At 32.8% G+C, this 14,834-nt stretch overlaps 1 protein-coding gene across 3 annotated transcripts in view; it reads right to left on the reverse strand.

The window, feature by feature from the left end:
• LOC105675398 (ATP-binding cassette sub-family G member 1) overlaps positions 1-13,997 on the reverse strand; it is a 29,788-nt gene extending 15,791 nt beyond the window's left edge. Inside the window, exon 1 of one of the 3 annotated variants that reach the window (XM_012372523.2) lies at positions 13,818-13,997. The gene's annotated coding sequence lies outside the window, so the exon portion shown is untranslated. The remainder of the gene's footprint in view (positions 1-13,817) is intronic. The other 2 variants (XM_012372522.2, XM_012372521.2) reach the window with 2 other exon arrangements.
• Between the last annotated feature and the right edge of the window lie 837 nt (positions 13,998-14,834).

Here is a 14,834-nt window from a genome sequence, read left to right on the forward strand (position 1 = left end):
GCGATAGTTATTAAACTAATGATATCAACTAATAATTAAATTATAAAGGCGTTAGTATTAATTCATGAATTTATTTTATAATATACATATATACAATACATATATTATACATGACATATAGTAGAAAATTTATTACATTTACATTTTTTTTTGCACAAAAAAGATCTGCGAAGCACACGTGGTAATTATTACACCGCAAAAAATTTTTTAAAATTCATAACGGAATCATACGCAACACATTATTTCGATAAACTTTTCGATAAACTTTTTGAATTATAATTAGAAGTGGAAACAGCAACATTGATAATTTTTATAACATATAGTCTTCATTTTAATCGTGTTATTTTATTTTTATCTATTTTTATTTTGAAGTTTAAATGTGCACAAAAAATAGAAACAGATAAAGATAAAATAATGTGATTAAAATAAAGTCTATATAAAAATGATTAATTATAATTTGAAAACTTTATACCGAAATAATGTGTCGCGTGTGATTTTGTTACGATATTTGCGCGCGAGTATTATAAGCATCACAATTAAATGAGCTGTTACTTGTCGCAGTGCGCTAATAACAAGCGTATGTAAGAAAAGAAGATTGGTTATATGCGAAGTCGAAGAATAAAGACTGTATTATGCAAAAACCGGCTTGCTTCAAACTATTAGTCCGAATAAAGTGCGTTGTAGAAGCATGGGAAGGAAATACGACGGCGTTTTCGAAAGAGAGAACAGATATCAAATTGTTTGCATGTTTTATATGCAAAATCTCACGTCAGACAAAACAGGCAAAAATCGTATATCGGTTGTCGAGCGAGTTTTTTTTGACATTTTTATTTTCATATGCCAACCGGAGAGCTAAATTGCTTTATTTTAACATGTCTTAACAGTTACGAAAATAGAACCCGCTGCATCGCTTTCTCCGCCGCTCTCTAAATGCTGCTATGAAAACTGCTGCGAATTTACCGCACAGCCGCGAAAGCTTTGTCTCCAACAATTAAGACTGTTGAGTCACTCGAAGTTCCACGCGCGTGATTATTTTGTATTTTAGAGACGACTAATTTATCATAGCGAACCAACTTTTATTTACAACACTTTTTCTTCTAATTAATCTGTCACTCTTAATTTTCTAACGTATTTTTTATTCCTTTACGTAAGACAGCGCTATAACAACCAATAAATTTTTCCTACCTTTTTTTGAAAATATTGAACCTAGTTGTTTGATGAATAATTAATTATAAGAAAAATTAGCAGCATAAAAATTCGAAAATTGATATTCTTTTATATCTCAGGAATGATTAATTAATCAAAATTGATCAGACGAACAAACGTCATCGCGAAAGAAACGTATAATATACGTATAAATTGTTATGCGTTTGATGTTGCATTTGTACTTGTAGAGATATTTCACAGCAGTTGCTTTATTTTATACTGTATTTTACACCGATATGCAAATTTACGAACAAATAAGTTAACATAGTCATCGTGAGTATCTACAGACAGAGATTATCATTAGAACTGCTTTATTATGGTTATTAATTTGCCATATACACATAATTTTATAAAATTGTATTGTATGCATATAATTTCTAAAATTACATGCAATTAATGTACACTTTGACATAATATATGCGAAATATAATGAAGATAAAATATTCTACAAATCTTGCAAAATATATAAATATTACTTGGCTTTATTAACAATAAACGAAGCAATAATTTTGTCTATCAGTTAACTGCATTTGTAATTGCTAATACAACGCGGAAAAATCAAATTTGCCATAAACGAGATAAAATTCGTTTATAAGCAGAGACAAGCTTCGAATGAATCATCTTTTTAGTGAAGTAAAAATACATAATAAGAAATATTTTTTCACGTTTATATTTCCTAAAATATTTGAAATACGTAAAAAGCATTTTTATACTCAATAACAAATCAATTACATTAATAACATTGCATTAATAATAAAAAGTATCTTATTTTAAAACTTTTAGCAAACGAATACAAAGATTATTTACGATCATTACTATTGACTTGTTGAATGGGTTATAAAACGTGATATTAATAAGGCAAAATAAATTTTAAAACAAATATAAGAAAAGAAGATATTCGTGCTTAAAACGCTGGTCGTTATTCACTAATTATTACAATTTTTTCGTTTGTTACATTAGTGTTTTAACAATTTTCATATAAAAAGTAAAAATTCGTTAGATGTTTCGATACCTCTGTGAAGTTGGCCCCCCATTTTTCAAAATAAAAAAAAATGATTAGAGTTCTGGATGCCCCCCGAGGAGTTCTAGAGTTCTCAGACCATTTTAGAAAGAGTTCTGCCATTTAAAGTAAAGAAAACACCATTTGAAAAATGGGGGGGCTAACTTCACGGCGCCCCCCATTATGTAAAAAATCCAAATTTTTTTATAGTTTTGAGTAGATTTCAAATAGTTCTATAGTTCTAGATAAGATTCAAAAATAGTTCTGCTCGAAATACTACGTAAATTAAATTTGAAATTCTCGACTTAGAAAACGAAAAATAGCGAGAACTCGTTCAATTTTGATTTTAGCGTTTGGAGCCTTAAGGATAATCGTTAGAACTCGTGAGGGGCTATACAGAACTCTCAACAGAACTGCCGGTTACCGAGAAAAAAATTTTTTTCCTGTAGGACTTAAAAATTTTTCGAATCCGAACCTTCAACCATCGAGAACTTTTTTATTTCGCCTCTGAGCGCTTCGAGTGTTAATAATTATTGTTACAACTCTTCGGGGGGCGTCCAGAACTCTTATCAGAACTGCCGGTTACCAAGAAAAAATTTTTTTTCTGTAAGACTTAGAAATTTTTCGAATCCGAAACTTCAACCATTGAGAACTTTTTTATTTCACCTCTGAGCGTTACGAGTGTTAATAATTATCGTTAGAACTCTTCGGGGGGCGCCCAGAACTCTCAACAGAACTGCCGGTTACCGAGAAAAAATTTTTTTTTCTGTAGGACTTAGAAATTTTTTGAATCCGAAACTTCAACCATTGAGAACTTTTTTATTTCGCCTCTGAGCGCTTCGAGTGTTAATAATTATCGTTAGAACTCTTCGGGGGGCGTCCAGAACTCTCATCAGAACTGCCGGTTACCGAGAAAAAATTTTTTTTTCTGTAAGGCTTAGAAATTTTTCGAATCCGAAACTTCAACCATTGAGAACTTTTTTATTTCGCCTCTGAGCGTTAGGAATGTTAATAATTATCGTTAGAACTCTTCGGGGGGCGTCCAGAACTCTTATCAGAACTGCCGGTTACCAAGAAAAAATTTTTTTTCTGTAAGACTTAGAAATTTTTCGAATCCGAAACTTCAACCATTGAGAACTTTTTTATTTCGCCTCTGAGCGCTTCGAGTGTTAATAATTATCGTTAGAACTCTTCGGGGGGCGTCCAGAACTCTCATCAGAACTGCCGGTTACCAAGAAAAAATTTTTTTTCTGTAAGACAGAAATTTTTCGAATCCGAAACTTCAACCATTGAGAACTTTTTTATTTCACCTCTGAGCGTTACGAGTGTTCATAATTATCGTTAGAACTCTTCGGGGGGCGTCCAGAACTCTCATCAGAACTGCCGGTTACCAAGAAAAAATTTTTTTTCTTGTAAGACTTAGAAATTTTTTGAATCCGAAACTTCAACCATCGAGAACTTTTTTATTTCACCTCTGAGCGTTACAAGTGTTAATAATTATCGTTAGAACTCTTCGGGGGGCGTCCAGAACTCTCATCAGAACTGCCGGTTATCAAGAAAAAATTTTTTTTTTTATAAGAGAAATTTTTCGAATCCGAAACTTCAACCATTGAGAACTTTTTTATTTCGCCTCTAAGCGTTACGAGTGTTAACAATTATCGTTAGAACTCTTCGGGGGGCGTCCAGAACTCTTATCAGAACTGCCGGTTACCGAGAAAAAATTTTTTTTTCTGTAAGGCTTAGAAATTTTTCGAATCCGAAACTTCAACCATTGAGAACTTTTTTATTTCGCCTCTGAGCGTTAGGAATGTTAATAATTATCGTTAGAACTCTTTGGGGGGCGTCCAGAACTCTTATCAGAACTGCCGGTTACCAAGAAAAAATTTTTTTTCTTGTAAGACAGAAATTTTTTGAATCCGAAACTTCAACCATCGAGAACTTTTTTATTTCACCTCTGAGCGTTACGAGTGTTAATAATTATCGTTAGAACTCTTCGGGGGGCGTCCAGAACTCTCATCAGAACTGCCGGTTACCAAGAAAAAATTTTTTTTTTTATAAGAGAAATTTTTCGAATCCGAAACTTCAACCATTGAGAACTTTTTTATTTCGCCTCTAAGCGTTACGAGTGTTAACAATTATCGTTAGAACTCTTCGGGGGGCGTCCAGAACTCTCATCAGAACTGCCGGTTACCAAGAAAAAATTTTTTTTCTGTAAGACTTAGAAATTTTTCGAATCCGAAACTTCAACCATCGAGAACTTTTTTATTTCACCTCTGAGTGTTACGAGTGTTCATAATTATCGTTAGAACTCTTCGGGGGGCGTCCAGAACTCTCAACAGAACTGCCGGTTACCAAGAAAAATTTTTTTTTTTTGGTAAGAGAAATTTTTTGAATCCAAAACTTCAACCATTGAGAACTTTTTTATTTTGCCTCTGAGCGTTACAAATGTTAATAATTATCGTTAGAACTCTTTGGGGGGCGTCCAGAACTCTCAACAGAACTGCCGGTTACCGAAAAAAATTTTTATTAGAAATTTTTCGAATTCGAAACTTCAACCATCGAGAACTTTTTTATTTCACCTCTGAGCGTTACGAGTGTTGATAATTATCGTTAGAACTCTTCGGGGGGCGTCCAGAACTCTCAAAAGAACTGCCGGTTACCGTGAAATAGTTTTTTATTCATGTTTAAAAAATTACTTTGGATTAATGCTTTACATAAATAACCACATGCGGACATATTTCTTCGTTTGCATTTGCCACAGATCGTTTTGACGCCATATCATCATATTTGAACCAATTATTTCCGGTATATGTAAATGCGATGTAATGTCCATTATTAGAACTGCCGTATTGAGTATATGAAATGACTCCTGCTAAACTGTAGCGATTGTCATCAATAGCAACAAGTTTTGTTATATTGTGCAAAGGATACTCATGTTTAGCATCAATATTTTGGGCCTGTCTGTAGTTGGTATCACTGTAAATGCTTGTATCAATAATCAAATGAGATCCGTATAAAATGGTACGGCTAATGCGCTTTTTGCAATTATTGCACGTTGCATCTTTTCGTGCAATTATGTCGTCATTGATTGCTGAAAAATTTTTTCTTGGTAACCGGCAGTTCTGATAAGAGTTCTGGACGCCCCCCGAAGAGTTCTAACGATAATTGTTAACACTCGTAACGCTCAGAGATAAAATAAAAAAGTTCTCAATGGTTGAAGTTTCGGATTCAAAAAATTTCTAAGCCTTACAGAAAAAAAAATTTTTTCTCGGTAACCGGCAGTTCTGATGAGAGTTCTGGACGCCCCCCGAAGAGTTCTAACGATAATTATTAACACTCGAAGCGCTCAGAGGCGAAATAAAAAAGTTCTCAATGGTTGAAGTTTCGGATTCAAAAAATTTCTAAGTCCTACAGAAAAAAAAATTTTTTCTCGGTAACCGGCAGTTCTGTTGAGAGTTCTGGGCGCCCCCCGAAGAGTTCTAACGATAATTATTAACACTCGTAACGCTCAGAGGTGAAATAAAAAAGTTCTCAATGGTTGAAGTTTCGGATTCAAAAAATTTCTAAGTCCTACAGAAAAAAAAATTTTTTCTCGGTAACCGGCAGTTCTGTTGAGAGTTCTGGGCGCCCCCCGAAGAGTTCTAACGATAATTATTAACACTCGTAACGCTCAGAGGTGAAATAAAAAAGTTCTCAATGGTTGAAGTTTCGGATTCGAAAAATTTCTAAGTCTTACAGAAAAAAAATTTTTTCTTGGTAACCGGCAGTTCTGATAAGAGTTCTGGACGCCCCCCGAAGAGTTCTAACGATAATTATGAACACTCGTAACGCTCAGAGGTGAAATAAAAAAGTTCTCAATGGTTGAAGTTTCGGATTCGAAAAATTTCTAAGCCTTACAGAAAAAAAAATTTTTTCTCGGTAACCGGCAGTTCTGATGAGAGTTCTGGACGCCCCCCGAAGAGTTCTAACGATAATTATTAACACTCGAAGCGCTCAGAGGCGAAATAAAAAAGTTCTCAATGGTTGAAGTTTCGGATTCAAAAAATTTCTAAGTCCTACAGAAAAAAAAATTTTTTCTCGGTAACCGGCAGTTCTGTTGAGAGTTCTGGGCGCCCCCCGAAGAGTTCTAACGATAATTATTAACACTCGTAACGCTCAGAGGTGAAATAAAAAAGTTCTCAATGGTTGAAGTTTCGGATTCAAAAAATTTCTAAGTCCTACAGAAAAAAAAATTTTTTCTCGGTAACCGGCAGTTCTGTTGAGAGTTCTGGGCGCCCCCCGAAGAGTTCTAACGATAATTATTAACACTCGTAACGCTCAGAGGTGAAATAAAAAAGTTCTCAATGGTTGAAGTTTCGGATTCGAAAAATTTCTAAGTCTTACAGAAAAAAAATTTTTTCTTGGTAACCGGCAGTTCTGATAAGAGTTCTGGACGCCCCCCGAAGAGTTGTAACAATAATTATTAACACTCGAAGCGCTCAGAGGCGAAATAAAAAAGTTCTCGATGGTTGAAGGTTCGGATTCGAAAAATTTTTAAGTCCTACAGGAAAAAAATTTTTTTCTCGGTAACCGGCAGTTCTGTTGAGAGTTCTGTATAGCCCCTCACGAGTTCTAACGATTATCCTTAAGGCTCCAAACGCTAAAATCAAAATTGAACGAGTTCTCGCTATTTTTCGTTTTCTAAGTCGAGAATTTCAAATTTAATTTACGTAGTATTTCGAGCAGAACTATTTTTGAATCTTATCTAGAACTATAGAACTATTTGAAATCTACTCAAAACTATAAAAAAATTTGGATTTTTTACATAATGGGGGGCGCCGTGAAGTTAGCCCCCCCATTTTTCAAATGGTGTTTTCTTTACTTTAAATGGCAGAACTCTTTCTAAAATGGTCTGAGAACTCTAGAACTCCTCGGGGGGCATCCAGAACTCTAATCATTTTTTTTTATTTTGAAAAATGGGGGGCCAACTTCACAGAGGTTGTTTCGATCAGTAATTTGATCATCTTCAGTAACTCAGGAAATTTACAATATAAAACAGTTTGATTGTCATACTATGAGACCGTTAATAAGATGTATGTAAAAAATGCACATTGTGGAATAAAATTAAAGTCGTCAAAACAAATAACTGCGAACGACTTCCTCTTTTCTTATAGTTGTTATTATTTCGTACGTGCTTTATTTCTTTTTCACCTTTGTTAAACTTTAAAACATTATTTGAATACCACGTTAATAAACATTTTTTAATTCATCTTTGAAAAAAATGTCTCTGAATTAATTTCAATCACTTGACTCTCATTACTTTTGAATTTATATATATATAGTTATATATTCATTTTACATTGTTCAAATAATATAATTTTTAACATATATTATCATTGTCGTCAAACTCAAGATGTAGCTCTGTTTTTGTAACACAAATTACAATTAACAGCGCTACAAATAAAACTAATACATTTTTTATCTCTTAAAAATATTTAAAATTGATTTTCTATCGACTGTGAGAATTGCAACAAGAGTGTATTACGCAAAAATGTAGGAGATCGGAAAAAACCACTGTTGAAATTGTAGCTAAATATAAAATAAAATAAAAATATTTATATGACACTCAACGTCAAAAAATTATCCAATAATTAATCCACAGACCAAAAGTTCAAGTTTAAATAAAACCATGATTTCATATTATCATACGCAGCATTGTCAGCATTATCATATGTACTTTAAATTTATAATTATTAAGCCATCAAACAAAAATGATTCGCATTCTCAAGGTTGTATCATCGTATGAAGATATGCCGCCATTGGCCTCTTATTCATCATTTGCTTGAACTGTGATAGTACGATGAGGCCTTGATCGATTTCGATTGAACTTTGGAAGATTCGAGATACGCGCGTCGCGAACTGTTCAAAAACATATAACTCACGCTGCGCATAAAGATTGAAAGGATTGAGATTATGCTAAAGCTAAGGCGCTTCTGAGATCATTCATCAACCAAATTCGTTTTCACACGATTATTTACATTCATGCCTGATTTGATTGATGTGTGATCTCAGAAGTAATGAATGTTGTCCGCAAGAGTAAGATGCAAACACTCTGCAATTACAAAACGATCGTAATCGATGAATAAAAATAAAGTAGCGTTAAAGTTATTTTGAGAGATCACATATATTTACATTAGGTTTAATGGGACAAGTAACATTTCGAGTATGTAATTATGAAAATCTCTGGCATATCTTTAAAAATGAAAATATTTGTAAATAAGACAGCTACGCGAAAAAACCATTTTTTGCTGCGATATGAAAAAACTTTTAAATGTCCAACAAAAATTATTTATTTTCACATCTGTATCTGGTTTTCAACAATTTTTCTTCCGGCAAAAGTGTTCTTTTTGTGTACGTCTGTAGTTTTTGCGCTCGAAAATCTCCGAATTAAATCAATAGCCGAAATATAGACACGTAAACATTTATATTGCAACAAGTTTTTTTTTTCTTTTTGGAAGTCAATTTCTGCAGTGCGGCGCCGCGGAACCGGGGAAGGGGGGTGGGGGCAGAGGGGGCGACCGTCCACCCAGAGATAATTCAGGAGGGGCTACGTTCTTTTGAAATTTTTCTGTTTTCTTCAGATATTTCATGATCGAAAATATTGAGTATCAAATATTTACATCAAAGGTGGAAAAATGAGTTATTTTTCTTTTTCCTTTTTTTTTTGACTATTTACGTTCAATTGAAGTACATTATATAACGAAGAAAATTAAGCGCATAAGTTACGCTTAATTAGAGCAAAAAATCTGTGCATATTTTTCGCACATTTATACCACCCACTGAATGGCCTATTATATGGTGTTTGAATGGAGTTATATACATATACATATACATATTATGAATGTATTATGTATCCCCTTTACAAATTGTGCCCTCTTAGATGAAAAATACTTCCGCGGCACTTCCTGCTGGAGTGTAGATTTATATGGAAGCGATGAATGTCGAAATAATCAATACAAAATATTGCATGCAGTGGTCGTTTTTTATATTCACCTATCTTTGGAGAAAGATTAGCATCCAGCGAATTCTGCTTACAAAACTGCTCATAAATTGATTTATATTATCGAATGTCACGCTGGAATATATATTCGTATAATTTTTAATTTCCGCAAATACCGTGCCAAACTTATGTAGTTTCCTACACACAGAATGCACTCAATCTACATGATTCGACAATTCTCACGGAATTGTTATATCTCAAGGCAACAAGTGCGTTGTGTCAACAGGACGTACTATGATGGCACGATGCCATCAGTCAAAAATAACCAAGTCACGTTTTCTTTCTAGAAGCGTTTTATCACTAATACAGAGTGTCCCAGACAAACCGTATTACGCGTTAATAGCAGATTTCTAAGATCGTTTAAAAACGAAAATCTTTATATCAAAATGTTTATATTATCAAAAAACGATGAAGGTGCAATAAACTTATTAAAGACAAAATTGCGCCGATTCCGGTTTAAGAGAATGCGGGGAGTAAAATGTAACAATGTGCACTCTGATACATAGCAGGCGGGTGAGCGAGAGCGAGAGAGAGAGAGAGAGAGAGAAAGAGAGCAAGAGAGAGAAAAAGAGAAAGAGAGAAAGAAAGAAAGAAAGAAGAAAGAAAGAAAGAAAGAAAGAAAGAAAGAAAGAATTTACAAATTACATGTTTATTTTTATATCCATATCATATGAAACCTCATATGATACTCTATACAGAGTGATTCAAAACACGTGTTTCTTTTTTCAAGTAATTTTCACGCGCCGAGTGATTAATAGTGATCATTAAATAAATATAAATTCCTCGTTTCATCGATGAAGTGAATGAACAGAGTATGTGAATGTGTTGTGTTTTGAAACGTGAAACGTGAACAATAAGGAAGTGGAAAAACTTTTACTCGATATGGATCTGTCTCATCGCGGGAGCAAGAGAGAGAGAAAAAGAGAGATGCATATACGTATTTGTGTATTGTGAGTGTTAGCTGATTGTAGCAGGCGCCTTACGTAAACATCCGCGTGTAACGATGAGTTATGGCGCCCTGCTTGTTTCTTGTACTCGACTCACGATACGCTATTTTCTTTTATAACTTGAAAATTAAGCTCCGCACAAACTTTTGCCAAAAGAAAAGTTGTCTCAGAATACGCTCAGGAATAATAATTTTTGCGGAAAAACTCTTACAGAACTGAATTAATAAAAACGATTAAAGAATTGAATACTTTTAATTTCTATTTTTCAAAGTGCAAAAATATTACACAAAAAAAGAGAGATTTTATTTATTAAAGAAAATTAAAACCAAGTTATTACGTTTCTCAAACATGTATATAAATTTAATAAATATTAATAAATATTAATGATAATGATTGAATTTTTTGAGCACAACAATTGCGTATTTGTTCTCATAGCACGTACATTGAATCTATAATGATGCGTATATAAAACAACGTTATTAATTGTTGATTTTTTGATTGATGAGCTCTGATGGAATTAATAAAACCACACATAGACAAGGGGAATGTAGACGTGAGATTGCTAAATGTAAATCGCAATCAAAAATAAATTTTGTCGAATGCGAGGCAACTTACAAAATCCATTGACGTTATAAACTTTTATATTGCTAGCGATCAGTATAAAAGTATCTTCCGATTATTTTTTCAAATCTTTCTGCAATAACACGCTAATGATATATAATTAATTATTTATAAAAAATAAAATGGGTTAAAAAAAATTTGGCCTTTCTGAACTTCCTTCTAAAGAATATATATTAATTCACTTGTGAACACATGCATGTGATTTCTTAATCCTATCATGGATATCTTGAATTTATCATGTATTATTATTTATCACATATACATAATTTTTATTCTAATGTAAATACGATGTGATGTCAGAAACGGAAAAATTATGCCTCTTGCAAAATATGTTATAATGAAAGAATGTTTCCGCGAAATAGCACGTTGATGAAACAAACTTGTAAAACATTAAAAAAATTTTTTTTTCATTTTGATATAATTAATAAATAATAATTTAAATAGCATTAAAATTACTTTAAGAGACCACATATACAGGGTGATTCAAAATAACCGTATGTCCTTAAAGGGACATTCACGTCTACATTCCCCTTGTCTATGTGTGGTTTTATTAATTCCATCAGAGCTCATCAATCAAAAAATCAACAATTAATAACGTTGTTTTATATACGCATCATTATAGATTCAATGTACGTGCTATGAGAACAAATACGCAATTGTTGTGCTAAAAAAATTCAATCATTATCATTAATATTTATGCTGATCGCGGCGACAGTAAAAATTGTTTGATAACATTTGCCCGAAGAAATTCAGCAGATCTGCAAATTCTTCTAATTTAATGGATTTAAAATTTATATACATGTTTGAGAAACGTAATAACTTGGTTTTAATTTTCTTTAATAAATAAAATCTCTCTTTTTTTGTGTAATATTTTTGCACTTTGAAAAATAGAAATTAAAAGTATTCAATTCTTTAATCGTTTTTATTAATTCAGTTCTGTAAGAGTTTTTCCACAAAAATGTATACGTCACGCGCCTGTTTTTATTCAAATAAGCGGTATTTATTCTTTCATTAACATTTTGTTAAACACAGAAAACAATCGCAAAAAAAATAAAAATAAAAATTGTAGATGCAATTTTTGTTAAAATTTAGTTCTTTAATAATCTGTGAAACTTGATTTCGGTATTAGGAGAAATTTTGATATATCTTGGAAAAATGTGAAAATTAGTAGAAGTTCTTTATTATAAAGAATGTATTGAACATAACATTGTGTGTAAAGTTTGTTACTATTATAATTATTATTGATTGTAGAGAGCGGAAACACACACACACACACACACACACACACATCTCAATATAATCTAATCAGTTAATTTATAGAAAATCATATATATGGTCTTGTATGTATAGTAGGTGCTAAACAAACGCCATTCATAATGTGCAAAAAGTTGGTTGATTCAATGGGTAGAACAGTGTATTTTATACAATGTCCTTATCGTCTCGCGATAACTGCGAAGGCTGCACATTAAATGCGCGTGCAATGCTGCATCTGTTTTACGTCGTAACATTGATGTTGTTGGCTGCATATCGCTACTAATAAATACTACCTCAGTTATTTGAAAAAAAAAATATGCAGAACAAAGATAATAAAGCAATGAAAGAATTGAACCTTTTTCGTCTTCGGAAAATTTTTATCTTTTAAAATGTTAAATTATTACTCGAGAAAACATGTAAAAAAACCGATAATAAACCTGTGAGTTATTGAAAAAAAGATGTTTGCATTAATCAAAAATATAAAAACAGAATACGATAGAAAGAAAAGAAATGAAGGAAGAGTTCTACAGAGAAATGTAGACAGAATAGGCAAGAATCATCCCACTTTCACAAAATATGTAAGTACGCTCTTTTGGATATGACTCATGTATTCAATAGTATATTCTAAAACCGTGTGCTTTCTGTTAAAAGCTTTTGTCGACATTGACTTTCATTAACTTTTCGCCGCAATAATCTGCAGATTCTTCGGATCTTGTATAAGGTTTGCAATCGTTTCTTTGTACGCTTACCATTACAATTTTTTTATGTATGGTGCATGTATATGTACGTTCTCTTTATCGTTTTTCTAAAAAAAAAACTTCGTACAATTATTTTAAAAGATAAAAGTACATGTCGGGCGGCATTGAAACTTGTTTACTAATGAATTTAATTGGTTGAAAATCAAAAAGAGCTGATTCATTTTAAAAACCAGTTTTTCGACTCAGGATTTCGATTTCACGTGAAACCCACGTAGTGTACATAAAACGCGAGAAGGGATTGCAATTACTTTATCGCCAACCACAATTTCACGGTCACGAATTGACCTTGTGCTTCCCAACTGACGGGAATAATAAAAAATATGGGTGGATGTCCTCACTGTACGTGTGCGCTATTACTGCTCTCACTGTGGAAAGAAATGTCCGAAAAGTGACTTATGGTGGTTTCACTAGAGATGTTCTTGTGCGCTAGGATGCTAACGGTATCTAACAAGTTGTGCTATTTACGCTACACACGAATAAACTCGAACGCTTGTTTGATTCCACTGTCTCTTCGCATCTTTCGGACTTATCGGCAAGATGCAAAATTTTTATAGATGAAACATTCGATTGCCGTAAAAAATCGCCTCTGTTATTTATAATATATAATCGTAAATATCTGTTTTGAGATCAGAGCGCGAATGGGAGCGTTAATTAATCACAACAGCAACTAATTATGAGAATCATTTCCGGTGTGCCAACTAACTGTGAAGGCGTTCACTGAGATGAAAAATCATAATCCCATGAAGCGAACAATTTGACTACTAATTGATTTGACGAGTGTCTGAAAAATGTTTAAAAAAAAATAAATCTCTCGGATACTTTGTCTCACATGGATTGACTAAAACGCCGACTTTTTTGTAAAATCCCTGCAAAAACTGACATAATATATAAAAAAAAAACTAACCCTTAATAACCCAAACTAACCCTTAATATACATGAAGACAATCGATATCGGTCTTTGTTCGGTCGAGCAAACAAAAATAGATACTTACGTATTTTGGTTGACCGATGCAACGATGTGTAACCATGCGGATCTTCGGAGTTTCGTTGTGTCACTGGTCTACGAAGAAGCGTATCAGCCACGACCGAAAGCTCGCCGATGACTGAAGTTCATTGCTGTTAAACGAACAGACGACACCACACACTTTCACGCGCGAATCGCATCGACTGCACACTGTGGCTCACTCTGGACAATGTTAGAAGAATCCAACTCGCTCACTTATGAGCTGGGTTCTTTTGATGTTGATTAATTTCCAACGTAAATAAATTAATCTTCTGTTTCTTTCCATACTAATATATTTGCATCATATCTAACACTATTGAAGATTTGATTGCCTCGGAGCCAGTTCTACAAGCATTGATTAACTTCCACTATCATTTAATTAATTTTACACAGCTTTTTTAGCTTTGTTTACTAGTATAAAGTATAGTACAGAGCCTGATGAACTATATATCTACAAAGAATTCTAAATAGTGTATATATATATATATATATATATATATATAATTTTGATAGGACTTGAGCAATATGTAAAAAAATTAACTTATCATTTTTGTTTAATTAGCCGTTGTTTTTTTTTATTGAAATAATGGTTTTTAAGTTCTGATTTCAAAAAATTTAATTTTAAATGTCTACTTTGCTTCAATAGAATTTGAATTAAAAGTTTAGTTGCACAAATATATACTGTTGTAAGTTAAAAAAGAGCGATAAATCATACATATTTATATTTTTGTTAAAAACAAATTTTATCTTCAAAATGTCTCTCTTGATATGATATCCACACACAAGTTGATAATTCTCTATACTAGGTGCGCAACTAAGTTTCCGGGTTTTACACATGGATGGCGCTAACGATACATGTAGTCGATATACATGTCTAAAGTTGTGTTTTTTTATTAACTTGGACATCTGTCAACAATAACCAGTCATAATACCAACAGATATCGCAACGCAAAAATATTTTTTCTAACAAGAAAGATGTCGAGTTTTGTGCCAAATAAACAGCATT

Source organism: Linepithema humile, chromosome 5 (assembly GCF_040581485.1).
Source record: "Linepithema humile isolate Giens D197 chromosome 5, Lhum_UNIL_v1.0, whole genome shotgun sequence".
NCBI lineage: Eukaryota > Metazoa > Arthropoda > Insecta > Hymenoptera > Formicidae > Linepithema > Linepithema humile.